General features: G+C 37.2%; 1 protein-coding gene across 1 annotated transcript in view; it reads left to right on the forward strand.

Annotated features, from left to right (window-relative positions):
* Window positions 1-17,262, forward strand: part of PRTG (protogenin) — a 156,505-nt gene that overhangs the window by 106,204 nt on the left and 33,039 nt on the right. The window lies entirely within an intron of this gene.

The following is a 17,262-nucleotide window of genomic DNA, read 5'->3' on the forward strand; positions in this document are numbered from 1 at the left end:
AAAGAACAAATGCCTTTTACTCTTGTGCTGTATATTGCGTTGTCTTAAAATTGTATCAGTGGCACCTTATGGGATGTTACATTCAATTTTATTTCCCACTTTAGAAAAGATCATTTTGGTGAGAGAAAAGAAAGGGAGCAATAAATGCTTATATTTTCTTAAATATTTTTCTCCTTGTTTAAAAATTAAGGTTCAACTTTCCGTATCAAAACCAAAAAAAAAAATTGGGAAAAGAATTTTGATGGTTTTTCCTGGACTTTTATATGCTTAGTCTTGAATAGTCATCACCTTTCGAAATACTCTAAAACATGAAAAGCTCTGTGAAAAACATCTGTCTTGTTATTAAATGAGGTGTAATTTGTGAACAAAAACCTTACTCCTTTTTTTTTTTTTTTTTAGAAGATAAAGCAAAGTTGTTTTTTTCCCAAGAACAAAATCGGTGCATTTGCCTAAATGGTCATCACTTTTGTAGGTTTGAAGTTGTTTTACTGCTTTAGCAGCTGTGTGTAAGTTTTCTAGCAGACAATAGTGGTGGGAAGGGGGGACCCAGTTGCATCTGGTTTCTCTTTGTAAAATGCCTGAAAAGTTGATATTTAGTACTTTTCTTGAGAAAGAGGTTCATTGGTAGAAGAACTTTTTAGTACCTAAATTAGCTTGGTGTGTTTCATATGCCTATGTTTTGTTTTCTTAAAAAAAAAAAAATGGGGAGAGAAAGAAAAGAATAAAGAAAATCATCTACCCTAAAACTGCATAGCACAGATAACCCTTTGACCTTTGGCACTGGGTAAAGATTTACAGTACTTGTGGAGCCTCACTTCTCATGCCTGACTGAAAAGAATCCTAAATAAAGTAAGGCCCCTGTGGAGATGGAGAAAATAAGCAGGGTAAGGAAGTGCCATTATTTCAAGTAGCTCTGTTTTTGTTTTTTTTGTTTTTTTTAACCAGTTTATGAAGTGAAATACAAATTGTGATATGTTTCCAGTTTTGAGTCTTAATGTCACTTAAGTATGAGGTCTGATGTTACAGTAGTTAAAGAGTTGGGGATGCAGGAAGCAAAGTGTCCTTCTCCATTTCCTTCATTCTCAGCAAATATCCCTTCCTGCTGCCTTCCTCAAAGTAAATTTCCACCTGAAATTTCTTTAGGGCAATATCTCTTCTTTAGGGAAAGCAAAACAACAGAAAGCTTTAAAAAAAAAATGCGCTATTGAAATACAGATGAGAATGGGAATTGCCAGTTGTTTCTTTCTCTGTATGTTAAGTGCTCAAGTTTTATTTCAGATATCAAATATAAAAAGGGTATGAGAACAAAATTATTTCCATGGTTTGTGTCCCGAAAAAGTATTCTTAAAATTTTATTTTATTCAAGTATAGTTGATTCACACTGTTGTGTTAATTTCTGCTGAATGGCAAAGTGATTCAGTTTTATATATCACTTTGTCATTCTTTTTAAAAATATTCTTTTTCATTATGGTTTATCACAGGGTACTGAATATAGTTCCCTGTGCTCTACAGTTAGGACCTTGTTGTTTATCCATCCTGTATATAATAGTTTGTGTCTGCTAATCCCAAATTCCCAATCTATCCCTCCCCACAGAAAAAGAATTTTTAACTTCATTCCAAATGACAAAAATTAAGATCTTTGAAGAAACTTTTACTATCTAATGATGTTCACATCTATTTAATAATTAACTAACTTCTTTACATTGAATCTTTATGTATCTCTCTCCTAAAATATTCCAGTACTCTCTATAACCCTTTGTATTTATATTTCGAAGGTTGTTAAGTTTATCTTCTGTTACCTTTTCTGCTTCCTTTCTACATGTGCTAATAAAACCTCATTAAAATGGTAACAAATGAAAGCCATGTTTCCTTGGTATTAGGAAGACACTCATTATTATTGATCAGCTCTTGACTGTTTTATAGTGCAGAACATTCCCAGTGGTAATTTTATGAATGAAGGAAAAACTTCAGTAAGCCTTTTCTTCTTATTTTTAAAAATATGTAAAGCATGATAAAATGCTTTATGTGGATTGCAAACAGTTTTCCTTCCAGAAGGGAAAACTCTTGTTGTAGGAAATTAAATTAGTGCTATCCATTAATTGTCAACCTTCAGACCACTCTGGAAGTTTCTGGTCAATGTAAAGAATCTTTAGATGTGTGAGGTCTTTAAAAATCTAAGTAAGTTAAAGGAGAGAAGGTTTTTTAAATACCACATTAGCACATGAAAGAAACTTCAGAGTGGATAGAAAAAAACATTTGCTGCATAGCAGTAATTATACTTGAGGGTTTTATTTTTTGTTTTAAGCTTGTTCTTAAAAAAACTTAGTGCAAATGAAATGTTAAGCTTTGTACCAATTATACACACCGTGAGGTAGAGGGGAGCTATAAGACAGGCATTGCTATAGGAAAATATTTTTATATCTTAACGCTTTAAAAGTATTTTTGTATGTTTCATAATGTATATAAAAGGACAGTCACATATGTATATATTATAAAGGGTGTATATGAGTATGCTTGCTAGAAAAAATTATTAATGGGTAAAATGAAAAAAATTCTAAAATAGAGAATTGGTTATTTCTAAGTAACTACCCAAATTATGAAGCTTTACAACAAGAAGAGGAAATAGACATTATAATCAAATCACCATATAAATTATATTAATAATTGTAAGCTTTTGTAGGTGCTGTGGTAGAAAAGTATACAGAGTTGTAAGTTATAGGGAACACTATATAGTTTGCTAGTAAGGATCTGGTTACGTTTCCCTGAGAAATTGATAATGAATTAAGATCTAAAGGATAACAGAAGTTAACTAGGTGAAAGACCTGGATGGGATAATGAAAGATTTAAAGGAGGCATGGCATAAACCATAGTCATAGACTAAGAATCAAAACAGGCTAAATACTGGTATATTTTCCTATTTAAACAACTTGACTTATCATTTGATTTGGATAAGCTGCTGTGATATCATAATCCTGACAGAGTTTATTGATATTGTACTTTTCCATTTTGAGATGTTTGAACTCTTGAAAGATTTTGCACAATATCTCAGAATGTAGGCTGCCCTATAAGCAGAGGCTTCTTAAGTTGGCCAAGATAGCAAAACTCTATTGACACTTACCTTATTATAGAAGCTAGAGTGGATGCTTCAGCTGAAGGTGAAAATGGCATCTTAGCTTTCTCAGCATGCCAGACGTTAATAATAACTTAGGAAATCTATGCATACAGTAGGCATCACATGTTGCCTGTTTATCACAGTTGATACATCTTTCCTGGTAGAATATGTAAATATATCTAGCTTGACATTATTGAAAATTTATGTACCTCCTAACTTCCTTCTAAGGAAGATTTGAAGTAACTCAATATAGAAACACAAAATTCAACAAAATTAAAAAGAAATAGGTGATGTAAGGCCAGAGTTAGTGAGGGTTTGGGATTAAAGAACCACTCATATTAATAGTGGGAGTATAAATTGATACACGGCTTTTCTAGAGATAATTAGGCAACTCCAAAAGAGGGTAGAATAATAAATACACACTCTTTTACCCAACAACTCCATTAACAGAACCTGCCATAAAAAGGTATTCTAAATATGCACAAACATTTAACCACAGAGATGCTCACTGTAGTATATGGGGTCATTTCTAACTGTGAAAATCTGGAGAAAACTGAAATAGTCAATTTTTTGTTGTTGTTTAGTCGCTAAGTTGTGACTCTTTGCGACCCCATAGACTGTAACCCTCCTGGCTCCTCTGTCTCTGGAATTTCCCTGGCAAGAATCCTGGAGTAGGTTGCCATTTCCTCCTCCAGGGAATCTTCCCGATTCAGGGACCGAATTGGTGTCTCTTGCTTGGCAGGCAGATTCTATACCGCTGAGCCACCTGGGAAGCACTACAGAGGTTTAATAAAATAAGCTATGGTACATCCATACAGTTTGAATAAATGTAGACATTAGAAAGAATTTTTTAGGATAATATTTAATAATATGAATAGTTATCCATAATATATTAACTGAAAAAGGTTATAAAGTACAAAATATACTGAATATGGGTGCATATGGATAGGAAATGGAAAGAAAAACATAACACTAGTGTTCACAGTGCTTATCTCTAGGTGCTAGTTTTAAGAATATTTTTTTTTTATTTCTTCTTTTGGCTTGTCTGAGTTATATATATTTTCTGTAATAGATATATTTTATCATAATGAGAAAAAACAGTAATCTGGATGACCAAGTATGATGATTTTTAGTATGGTTTCCCTTTCTTGAATACACTCCCACTCTTTTCATAAAAATGGCCTTTTGTCTCAGAAGAAAAATCATGGCAGATGGGCCTTAATTCTGACCCTACAAAACTATAGAAACTACTTTGGAACACTCTTTTTCAAAGGCCCATTTCTCTATGCACATATCCACTCTGAGAAATTACAGTGATTGTTTCAATTGTTTTCTCTTTCAATTGTATTAATTCTCTTTCCCATGTTGACTGAATTGCACACTTTATGGCCATGATTTCTTAGTTTACGCTGTTCTCAAGCTGTGTGTATTACAAATTGGCATTCCATTGTGAGTCGTTGAGAGTTAAGGAAAGAATCTGTATTTGCATTACTTATACACAGAATCTCAGATATTTCTAGAAATCTTTTAAGAACCTAAAACCGTATTGGTACTTTGCATTGTCTTGTCAGGCTAGAGTTCATTACAAACATTAATATGGATAAACGTAGATAAATAGATAATAGAGAGAGAATTCCCCACTAAGAAAATTACACTGTTCTGGAGTTAGGAAAGCTTTTGAAACTATGTGAGTGTGTGAAAGTCGCTCCTATATCTGACTAGTTGTGTCCGACTCTTTGCGACCCCATGGGCTCTACAGTCCGTGGAGTTCTCCAGGCCAGAATACTGGTGTGGGTAGCCGTTCCCTTCTCCAGGGTATCTTCCCCAACCCAGGGATTGAACCCAGATCTCCTGCATTGCAGGCGGATTCTTTTACCAGCTGAGCCACGAGGGAAGCCCTATGAAATTTCAGACTATGAAAGCCCTATGTGAAACTATGAAATCTAACAAAATTTGCAGTTACAAAAAATGTGGATTTTAAGATTTATTTCCCTTAATAAAACCAAAACCCTATGTTAAAGTCATAGTCTGACCTGTATAATAGTCTTCCCAAAAACAGTTAGTCTGAATCTGACAGTGAGGAAACAATTATTATAGATAAATCCAGATGTGAGATAGTCTGTAAAACATCTGGACAGGATTCTTCAAAGAATGTCATTGTTACGAAAGATAGGAAAAGGACAGGGAACAGTTCTAGATAAAGCAGCAGTGATCCTTAGTTGGATTTAGGAATTGCGGATGAGGGATGCAAAGGGTATTATCAGTAGGAAATTTAAAAACAAACTATATATCAGATAAAATCGTGTTTTTGTTAAATCTACTGGATGTAATAATGGTATTGTAGTTATATAAGCGAGGATGTCCTTGTTCTCAGGGGAATCACGTTCAAGTATTTAGGTGTAAAGTATACTGATTACAAAAGAAAAACTGTGTATATGTATACTTGTACATATGCACATACAAATAAGAGAATAATAAATAAGGAAAATACATCAAAATGTTTAAAAAATAATTTAAAAGGTTAAAAAAGCACTGTGTGTGTTCAGTTGCTTCACTTGTGTCCACCTCTTTGTGACCTTACAGGCTGTAGCCTACCAGGCTCCTCTGTCCATGGGATTCTCTAAGCAAGAATACTGGAATGGGTTGCCATGCCCTCTTCCAGGGGCTCTTCCCAACCCAGAAATTGAACCCATGTCTCCTACATTGCAGACAGATTCTTTACAAAATGCCCTGTGCTGTGTGGTTAATCAGTTCCTTCAAATTGAGAGTGGTTATACAATGATTATGCACATGGTTAAAACAAAAGCACTTATGAAATAACTGATTATATAAAACAGTTTTCTAGTGATATGTGGGATATTTAAAAGTTATGTCAAGTGGTATACATTGTAATATAATTTTACCTACTGAGAAATAAAGTTCAGAAAATCAGATTCTTCATTATCCTGCAGAGTAGCCCCTCCAGTTAAAGCTTATTTGAGGAACTAAAAAAAAAAAATTATTTCTTTAAACAACTAAATGTTTCTTCTATCCATGGAATATTTATAAAATGATATTTATAATAATGTATCTCTTTTGTGTGTGGGGGCGTGGTCCACCACATGGCTTGTAGGACCTTAGTTTCCTAACTGGGAATTGAACCCAAGCCACAGCAGTGAAAGCGCTGCATCCTACCACTGGACCGCCAAGGAATTCCCTATAATAATATAGTTCAGGTTGAATGTAAGAAAACTTAGGTCTTCTGTTGAATATTTTATTTACCAGAAAATATTTTTAGTTTAATTCCTCATGCTCAAATTGTTTCTAATTCTCTATCATATGTGTTGAAAACTATTTAAAGATTTATTGAATAACTGCCAAGCACTCTCAAACATTTTCAGTGTCTTTCAGTACCTGAAAGACTTAAGATTTATATAAAATTTGGGTGGACCACTTATAGCCAAGTAACATGGTAATGACCTGCACCTGCTTGTATCAAAGAACTCTCAGAATTCTCTTATCTGTTAACATCAAAATCAATTTCAAAGTGATAAATTCAGCAAAGATGAAATAAATTGCTGTAACAGTGCTTTTTGTGAGTTCTAAAGGAGATATAAATAAATAACACAATAATGTTTTATCACTATCACTGATGAAGCTTATATTTCACCAGCTTGCATTTCATACTTGAGAAGAAATTTTAGACTGGTTTCAAGCTGTCTACCTGCTTCTCTCCCATCCTGTAAGCATGCTTTTAATTGCCGAGGGCTGAGATTTGGAGGAATGGTTATCAAGCCACAGATGTTTTTGCCATGAAACTCTGCACCTCCAACCAAGTCACCGTGGTTCAGGAGATGATAGATTGTATTTTCATGTTGCCTCACAAAAAGGTCAAAATGGCATGGTGAGCCCATGACAGTGAAAGGGAGAAATGTTAGTCCTGGAAGGAAATTTATTTCATGGCTTCAGGGGAAATGTGGTTGTCATGAATAGGCTCTCTCTGTCAGTCTATAAAAATATTGTTTGTAAGGCAATGATGTATGTCAGACAGACAGTGTCTGTGTGTTGGCAGACAGAGCAGCTACTTAAACAAATGCTAAGCCAAGTATAGTAGCATAAGTCAAGTACTTTGGATGTTTGTAGGGGTAAGGATTGCTCTTGATAGAAATATCAACATAAAGGAATTTACTTCATTTTCTGTAACAACTTTAAGTAAACTTCCTTTGAAAATTTTATAGCCTCTTAAAATGCCCCCCCCCCTCAATTCTGACACTTTTCTGGTGTTTGAAATTCTTGTCATTGGCAATTGCTCTGTTTTATTCATTTTTATTCATTCATTTATTCATTTTAAATTATTCAGGAACATATAGGTCGGGCTAGCCTTATTAACACTCCTCCTATAAGGATGTTATCAATTTTGAGACTGACAGAGCAGGTAAGCCCCTGCTCTTTTGGAGTCTTTCTTTTTCTCCTCCCAGCCTGCAGGAATTATCAACCATGGGCATAATTCCATGAATTGATGATTTGGTAAGAGAGGTTCAGTGGCAGTCAAAATTAGACAGTTGAGGTGATTTTCTTCCACAGAAATTCCCAAAGTGAAAGGAATGCCATAAAAAGAAGATAAAAGATCAAAAACTGTGTTTGTTGGAGTCTCCACTATCTTTTTCAGATATGTTTTCTCAGTGTTTGGATGTAAATCAGATTCACTCATGGCCATATTGAAGTAGAAATCTTCAACCCCAAATATTTCTTATCCAGAGAGCCCCAAGTAATACATTTATCTAAAATGAAAAGTAGATTTTTTAAAAATAGACTTTTTAAAGTCTTGAAAATCTAATAGATATATAAAAATGAAATCACATAATTAAGAAAGAAATATCAGTATCACAATATAATTGGGAAAGCCTTATACTTCTGGATTTTGCTAAACAATCCCAGTCTTTTGGGGAAGGTTTTTAAAATAGAGGTGAACAATAGGGTAAACTTACTTTGGTAGGAAACTAATTCTCACACGTCATATACAAAGAACTTTCTTCCAAATTATCCTAAACGCAGTAGGAGAGGGGATGTTTTTACTGGGAGTGAGAGGTGTTATTTGTCTTCAGGCCCTTGGAGCGATGAGGTACAGAACAAAAGGAACTGAGTCATTTCAAGTTTAGACAAATACTCAACCAACAGCTTCCGTAGAGAGCTATTCTGCAGAACACATAAGGAAAGTTGGGAGAGTGGGGGATTTCCCACTCCATCTGCCATTCTATCCATTTTACACTCAAATAAATATTCTGTATTATCACAGAACAAATTTATAACATTTTTGGCATGGTGATCATACAAAAAAAAACTTTTCTTTAAATTTAAATTCAAATGAAGTGAAACTTTTAATATAGGTTTAAAATTTGCATTGTTTTAGCTAAAAGTCCTTTGCTTGTATCAGAACAGTAGCATGTTTATGTAAGGCATTATTTCAACCTTCGTGAACTAGCTTTTTCCATGCTTAACATGAATCTGATAATACAAGACAAAGAAACCCCTCTTAGAAGAGACTTGCTCTCCTAATTTGCAACATGGTTTAGAGAGAAGAGAAACACTAGTCTTTCACCCTTTAGATAACTTGAAGGCAAACCACATCATTCAAATGTGATTTGTGTTTTTGTTACTTTGCTTAAACATGGCATTTTAGAGTTATTTCACTCTGCTTTCCATTCCCACCCATCCCCCTTAGCATTTTTTTCTGCTCCTCTGCTGTTGGACCAGACTTGGTCTGGCCCCAGATTCTGTGTCAGAGGCCATGACCCAGGTGTCACAGTGGTCTGTACTGCTGGCCTCTTCTCTGAATAATTATATGGGGGTATTGTGTTAGAAGGACAGGCTTGGGGGCAGTGCAGTCACCCTGGCTATCCAGACCAAGGAGCTCTCCAGTCCAACCACAGGGGAACAATGGGTCTGAAAAGGCTCACACAAAACCTTGTAGCACAAAAGATTAAATTCAAAATGGACATTTGGCCAGACACTAGTTTCATCCCTGAAAATGTCACCTTTCTCACTTATTCTGAGCATTTCCTACTTATACAGTGTTCATATATTGACCTTCTAGCAGCAGATTTTCAGATTGCTACTTTCAGATTACCTTTGCATGTGTATTCTAATTTATTTGATTATTTTTAATCCTTTGAGGATATCTTGTGACACTGTTGCTAGTATAAGCAAAGCTTTCTTTAGCAGTGGTTTAAGTAAGTATTTTAAAGTAATACATAGTGATTTTTAAGGTAACTCTTTTTGTCCTCTTAAGATGTTTTATTAAACTGTCTGTAAATTGAACAAGTGGCAGGGGGCTGTCCAGAGGAGACGTGATTGCTTTACCTTCCTCTGGCCCTAGGAGGATTATTTTTCTCACCACCTGAGAAGTTTCCATTGAAGGATGGGTAATAAAACTCATTGTCTTCATGAGGTTTAAATGTTAGAAATGTCAGAGATGGACTCACTGCTGTGGAGTATGAGTTTTCTCATGGTCCTGATCTCAGGTTTTCCCTTAATTTTGTCCACCTCTGATCTGTCCACATGGGCCTGGCTCTTGTCAAGGCTTCTGGAGCCTCACCAGCAAGCCCCAGCCAGAAGAAACAGAGGCTTGGTTTTCATGACCCTGATGTTATCTCTTATTATTGTCCACAGCTAAATACTTTGTAAATAATTGTCTTCTAGTATGCATTGTCCAGGAAGCCAAACTTCTAGAAATGTCAGTATCATCGGAAAGAATCCATAAATGGTGTCCATTAGTTTTACCATCTGTCTTTATCACCAGTCAGAGAGCACTTGGTCTTTATAGCATTTGGGGGAAAGTATTGGTGTAAGAGCTTCCTACAAAGCAAGTCTTCTAGTTTTTACCTTCGAACCTGTGTCTCTTATGTCCCCTGCATTGGCAGGCAGGTTCTTTATCACTGGCACCATCTGGGAAGCCCCCAGGGTAGAATAGTGATCAAAATCCAGAAGAATTGAAACTCTTTAAATGTTTTCTCCTCAAAGTAAATTTTATTCCTTACTGGTTAAATGTATGATTATTTGGTTTTTTTTTCCTAATTGTGTATTTGATTACTTTGAATGTATATTAATATCACCCACTTATTCAGAGCCTACTTTAGAGATAACCTAAACCCGGAATCAAGCCAGAAAAAGGGTTGAAGTCATAAAACCACTCAGTAGAGAGGATGACATTCTTTAGAATGTGTTCTCTTAATTTTACACTTGTACTCACATTTTGCTCTCTGATTTCTTAAACACCCTGATTATAAAACCATGGACCCCTGATTTTATCACATATCCCATAAGCACAGTATTGAAGCCAAAGGACAATAAAAGCAAGTTTTAAAAAGCCCAACTACTCTATGTTGTAGAAGATGTACTAAGTGAAATTACAGTAAGCCCAGCTTATTTTTAGCATACTAAAGAATCAAAGAGGTTTGAAATAGATTGGGGGTTATTTTATATAGAAAAAAATGGTTAATTTTTTTTCCAGTTTTATTTATTTATTTATTTTACTTTACAATATTGTATTGGTTTTGCCATACATTGACATGAATCCGCCATGGGTGTACATGTGTTCCCCATCCTGAACCCCCCCTCTCACCTCCCTCCCCATCCCATCCTTCAGGGTTAATTTTTTGAGGGAAGTCAGTTTACTTATATAGAAGTATATTTATAAAATAAAAATAATAATTCTTATTTTATAGGGTTGTTGTAAGTATTATTTAAGATAAATGCAAATAAACACATAGTAGTTTGTTGGCATATCGGAGAAGGCGATGGCACCCCACTCCAGTACTCTTGCCTGGAAAATCCCATGGACAGAGGAGCCTGGTGGGCTGCAGTCCATGGGGTTGCTAAGAGTCGGACACGACTGAGCGACTTCACTTTCACTTTTCACTTTCATGCATTGGAGAAGGAAATGGCAACCCACTCCAGTGTTCTTGCCTGGAGAATCCCAGGGAAGGAGGGGCCTGGTGGGCTGCCGTCTGTGGGGTCGCACAGAGTCGGACATGACTGAAGTGACTTAGCAGTAACAGTTTGTTGACATATAAAAGGTACTACATTTTCCCAACAATTCTTTAATATTATTATCACAGCAGTTCATATTTATTGTAGAACAGTTACAGGAAGCAAAGTAATAAAAATTTTGCCATATAGAGCCAGATACCACTATTAACATTTTGTTACATATCATAATAATAATGCATTTTCATTCCCTTCGTAACTCTGCCTCAGATGTCCCACCACTTCCTTGCTCCTTAACTCCATGTTTCCTGCTACCTCTAACCTCACCCCTTTCTGATGAATTTATTCTGTTAAAGGACCTAGATAACCAAATGTCATTCTTACCCTTGATGCTCTCTCTGCAGCTTTGGATATTGTCAACCAACCTTCTCTTGGTTTCCATGGTATTTTACTTTCCTGGTTCTCCTCATGAGTCTTCAAGTCCACGTCCCTTCCTGCCCTCAGTTTCTAGTCCTTGCTGTCTTTTCTGTCCTGTAACACCCCTTCTTCTGTGTGAATGACTGCTGAATGTGGTTCTTCATCCTTACTGTTGGCTCCAGTCCACACTTCCAGTCACCTGCTGGTCAGCTCCACTCCAGTGCTTCTCTGGCATCTCGGATTTGGCATGTCACTGGCTCCACCAAGCATATCCTCTACTATTTCTGTCGGTCAACCCAGGCTGGAAACTCGGGAACTTCCTTACTCCTTCTTATTCATCCTTTCTCTCAACAGTCTCATTTAGTCAGCTATTTCCCAAGTATATGTAATAAAATCTGTGTCTAGCCTGGCTCTCAAAGCCCTCTGAGATCTCACCCCCAGCCCAGCTTTTCTTTGTGACCCTCACTCATGCACCCTATACTGAGCACTTCTTCATCACTCATCCTTGATCCTTGTGTTCCTGTCCCTAAACCTTTGTTTATACTCTTTCTATTGCCTCCATCTCTTTTTTCCCCATGCCTACTAAAAGGTCAAATTCTGATCAGATGCACTTCTGTGGTGTCCTCTCCATGCCCCAAACTACTAGTAAGCTTTCCCTCTTTTTTAATTCCCTTTAGAGTTCCAACAAATCTCTTTGCAGCAGTTACTCCTATCTTGCATGGTGCTTATTTGTATCTTTGTCTTAACTCCCCTAGTACATTATTACCTAAACAAATTTGAGAGCAACTGAAATATTTCAATTTCGTAATCTTAAAGACAAGGAAACTGAATGCCAGGATGGAGACTACCTTTGCAGCCACACTGCTACTAAATCCAAGATTAAAATCCAAATCCCCCAATTCTCAAACCAGCCCCCTCCTCTGCATTTATTTATTTAGAACTAAAAAGCACCTACTCAGTGCCAGACATTTTCCAAATCATTTTATGTATATAAACTCATTTAATCCCCATCTTATAGAGGAGGAAACTCAATGTGAACCCAAGTAGTCTTCTCTGCTCCCAGGGTCTGTCCTTACACCATTATACCATTCTGCCCTTTTACATGAGAGGGAAGAGGGATTAGGGGTCATAAGATGCTTCTCGTTGTCATTCAGTCACTAAGTTGTGTCTGACTCTTTGCAACCCCATGGACTGGAGCATGACAGGCCTCCCTGTCCTTCACTAATCTCCTGGAGTTGGCTCAGCTTCATGACCATTTTGTTGGTGATGCCATCCAACCATCTCATCTTCCGTTCACCCTTCTCCTCCTGCCCTCAGTCTTTTCCAACATCAGGGTCTTTTCCAGTGAGTTGGCTCTTTGCTTCAGGCCAAAGTGTTGGAGCTTCAGCTTCAGTGTTAGTCCTTCCAGTGAATAGTCAGTGCTGTTGTTTCTAATAATTAGTTTATTACTATCGGTATTTTTATCTGTATATCATTTTTATTTGTAGGTTATTATTATTGTTGATGTTATTATACACTGTCACTATTTTAAGTACTTCAAGTGAATCAGTTTCTGTCCTCCTCCCACCACCTCAAGAGAGAGATGCTTTATCATCATCACATCCATCATATAGATTACTTGAACAAAGGTAAAGAGAGAGAAAAGAAACTTCCCAAGTTACACAGTAATGACCAAGGTAAATTGGAATCCAGGCTGTCTGGGTCTGACATCTTAGCCCTTAACCCTTTTGCTAAACCATCTCTTAGCTTCCTAGTAGTGCTGAGCCATTAGATAAGTTGTCTTCTGTTTGTCTCAGCATCCTGTAGAGGACAAGTGACAAAAGCAACATCTCGTTCACAGGGTTTTTAACGTTCACATGAAATACTTCTGGGTATGACAAAAACTGATCCAGGGCAGCCCTTTCCCCTTTCTCCACCTTTGCATTTCATCAAGTCTTTATAATGTGGTGAAACTAAAGCAGTTGCCCTGGAGGAGGAAATGGCAACCCACTCCAGTATTCTTGCTGGGATAATCGCATGGACAGAGGAGCCTGGCCGGCTACAGTCTATGGGGTTGCAAAGAGTTGGACACGACTGAGCAACTGAGCATGCACAGTCAAAGCAGTAGCACATTTCCTGCATTTGAATTGCTCTTTCGTCAGTTTCAGTGGGTTTCAGAGTATCTCCCACCTTAATAGCTAGATGAGTCATCCTTGTCCTTACAGGCACACGGATGCCATCTAGTGATAGAGAAGAGAAATGCAAGTTATTTTAAGTAAAACCCTGGAAGAAGGCAGGGGTTTTTTGTTGTTGTTTTGTGGTCTTTGAAAACCTGTTGCAGTGAAAAGTGGGTAATATTATACCAACACTTTTAGTAGGTTATTTAAGATTTTGTGTCAAGATACAATTAACGCATGGTTGTTAAATCATATGATTTTAGAATAGAATTAAAGCAGGTTCTGTTTTAATCTTTGTGCATCTTTAGAAGACCTGTGCATTACAAGGAGTCTCATTGTACTGATCTTTGTTTTTTGGGTTTTTTTTGCTCCAAGTTGTTGTCGCTGAAAGGTAATAAACACCTAACTGTTAAAACTGGATATAATTAACAATAAATCAATTTGTTGTGTCCATCTGCTTGATGTATCTAATGCTAGTCCTCAGATTTTCCCATACTTCATTTATATTAAACAATCTACTGTTCTTCCATTAGGGAAGAAATCTATTAAGTTGCTTTCCTAAGCATTTATCTTCATCAGGTAGTTTCTTTGTTAGCACATGATAATGTATTCAATTAATATAGAAGACATAGGTGAAGGTGGATTTGACACTAAGAGGACTATACACCATGTGACGTGGTTGCCAGAACAGCAAGCATTCGTAGTGGCCATAAACACAAAACACAGCTCCTTCAATATGTGTACAACTCTGATACACATTTGAGGGCTTTTGCCAGCTCTGCGAACCTGGGAATGTTCATGAGGACAGAGGGTAGTTAGAGCTCAGCTTCATTGTCTGCTAATTGTTGATTTGCTGATATTCTGGATTCTGAACCTTGCTTGTATGAACGAATAGCCTTCATATCCATTTGCCTTCAGCAAGATGATTCCCAAATTTAAGTGCACCCTACTTTTGGTAGTGCCTTTTCTGTTATCCCAGGCAACTTTACTCACATAATGTCACATAATGACAGCAGTAATGTTGTCTTTACTAATTATAGGAACTGTACAAAGCCCTTAATAGGCATGATTTCATTTAATACTGTCAAAATTCCTATAAGTGATTATATCCCTATTTTCCAAATGAAAATAAAGCTTAGAAAACTAAGAAACTTATTCAAGGTTATATAGTTGGTAGACAGTACACATATTCATTTCATAGTCTATCCCTGTTGGCAGATTGAAATTAAGAGTTTTCTAATCCTTGAGTCTTCTGTAAAGTGCCTGACTTTTAGTAGACACTTGATAAATGTGTATTTGATACCTGTGAACTCTTTCTTGGCCAGCTAGACTTCTGGTTCTGATTCTCCCTTATGTGAAACAAACTCATATAGAAGAACTGATAGTGAGAATGAAACAAAGGGAAGAAAGAGAGGTGGGTCCTAGGACCAGTGGAGAAAAAATAAAAGGTAGAACCGTAGTCGTGTTTTAGGAAGGAGAGCTTCAATTTTAGCCACAGGTTGACTCCCTAATAAAGACAGACAGGTTAATTTGGCTGAGATCTTGAGCATATTAACTTAAACTGACACTCCAGAGTTAAGTATCAAAATGTTTAGTCAGATATGTGTTAAATTAATTTGGGCTTCCTTTCCTGACCCCTTCATCTTTATATATTGCTAAAGCTTTAGGCAAGTTTAACCATAAATCCATATGTTACTTATCACCCCTGGGATCAGTTAAGAAATTAGCCCTATTGAGGAGTGATGTCTATGCCCCTTGTATTGAGTTTTGAAGGAAGTGGGACCAGCTCTCTCCCCCATTTCTCATTCTCCTTCCCTCACTGGGTTTTGAGGAGGCCTGTGCTGTTCTTTGTGGCTGCTCTTCCTGACTCTGCTGGTTTCCCCTGAAACCACAGAGTTTAAGTCTGCTGAGTCTTTTGTAACCAAGCACCACATACGTGGCAGTGCTTGACTCAAGAAGGCCTCTAACAGGCCCTGGAAATTCGCTCCCCGGGGCATTTCACAACATTGATCCTGAGTCTCTGCTTTGTCCCTTTTGTATCATCACAGGGTCTTTGCAGAACTGTAGAGTTTTATGACTTGTGCTACTTTGCTGAGGTTCCTTATGTGTGCACTTAACTGTACTTAACATGTTTTTATTTTATTTTTTTATTCTGTATCTTTAATTTTGTTAATTGTGCAACTGTTCTCTGTTTTCTTTCTTAGCTGGTAACTTGTTGCCTGGTTATGGTCATCTTATGGGCTTCCCTGGTGTTTAATGATGAATTTGCCTGCCAAGCAGGAGATGTGGATTTGATCCCTGGGTTGGGAAGATCCCTTGGAGAAGGAAATGGCAACTCACTCCAGTATTCTTGCCTGGGAAATCCCATGAACAGAGGAGCCTGGTGGGCTATAGTCCATGGAGTCGCAAACAGCTGGACATGACTTAATGGCTAAACACCAACAGTGCTCATCTTATTGTTATTTGAGGTCTTCTGGTCCTTGGGTCCCCTCTTAAATTTACAAAAGTAGATGAAATGAAATTTCTAGCAAATTGACAAATGAGAATGAGCCAGGTTTTTCCTGGGGTCTCTGGATTCACAAACCAAAATAATACAGTGACTAGATTTTAAAATTGGAGTCATATTTTTGTAGCCTAAGAGAGAGGAATACATGGCAAATGCAAGCGGCCCACAGCTCAGCTTGGTCTCCAGCCTGGTACTTCTTATTTTTTAAAGTAATATTCTTTATAGAGCATGAAGAATAGATCACATGTGAACAAATGTGAATGGATTTTCCCTTTCCTTTACATTATTTTTCCTACCTAGTATGTCCTAGTGGCTCAGACAGTAAAGAATCAGCCAGCAGTGGGGGAAACCCGGGTTCAATCCCTGGGTTGGGAAGATCCCCTGGAGAAGGGAATGGCAACCGACTCCAGTATTCTTACCTGGAAAATTCCATGGACAGAGGAGTCTGGTGAGCTACAGTCCATGGGATTGCAGAGAGTTGGGCACGACTGAATGATTAACACACACAGTATATCTTAAAAAAATTTTTTCTACTAAAATAATTTCCAAAATTATCCTGGTTCATGTTTTATCTTTTTTGTGTGGATAGAAAGGAATCTCATTTACTCAGTGTATTGAATACTTATTTGCCTGTCTGTGGTTTACCTTTACCTGGTCTCACATGGACTTGAAGGGGAAGGAGCCCAGCGCTGGAGGTGGTTGCTCTGACCACGTGGATGGTTTCCGGGGGGCCTCAGAAGACCTGCCTCTCCTGGTGTAGGGCTTGCTGGCGTCTGTGCTGAGTGGGTAATAGCCAGGTGTGGGGTATGTTGGGAAACCACCTGTGTTCTCTCATCTTCCTAGGACATTTAAGCTGCTTCTGTCTGATCAGCAACAACAAAAAAGGTTAATTCTGGGTTTAAAACTTGGGGTAAGCAGCTCACTTTTTTAAAAGAGGAAAATGAGGAATCAATTTTAGGGCTAAAAATAAGTAACCATTCCGGAGAGGTGTTTATGAAGTGTTGGTTGACTGTTTGCACAGTGGAAAAAAGCTTAATCTCTCTACCTCTACTCATAACCCTCAACAAAAATCAGCTTTCTAGGCGAGTTAGCTATATCTGTCTGGC

Source organism: Bubalus kerabau, chromosome 10, assembly GCF_029407905.1.
Source record: "Bubalus kerabau isolate K-KA32 ecotype Philippines breed swamp buffalo chromosome 10, PCC_UOA_SB_1v2, whole genome shotgun sequence".
NCBI classification, from domain to species: domain Eukaryota; kingdom Metazoa; phylum Chordata; class Mammalia; order Artiodactyla; family Bovidae; genus Bubalus; species Bubalus kerabau.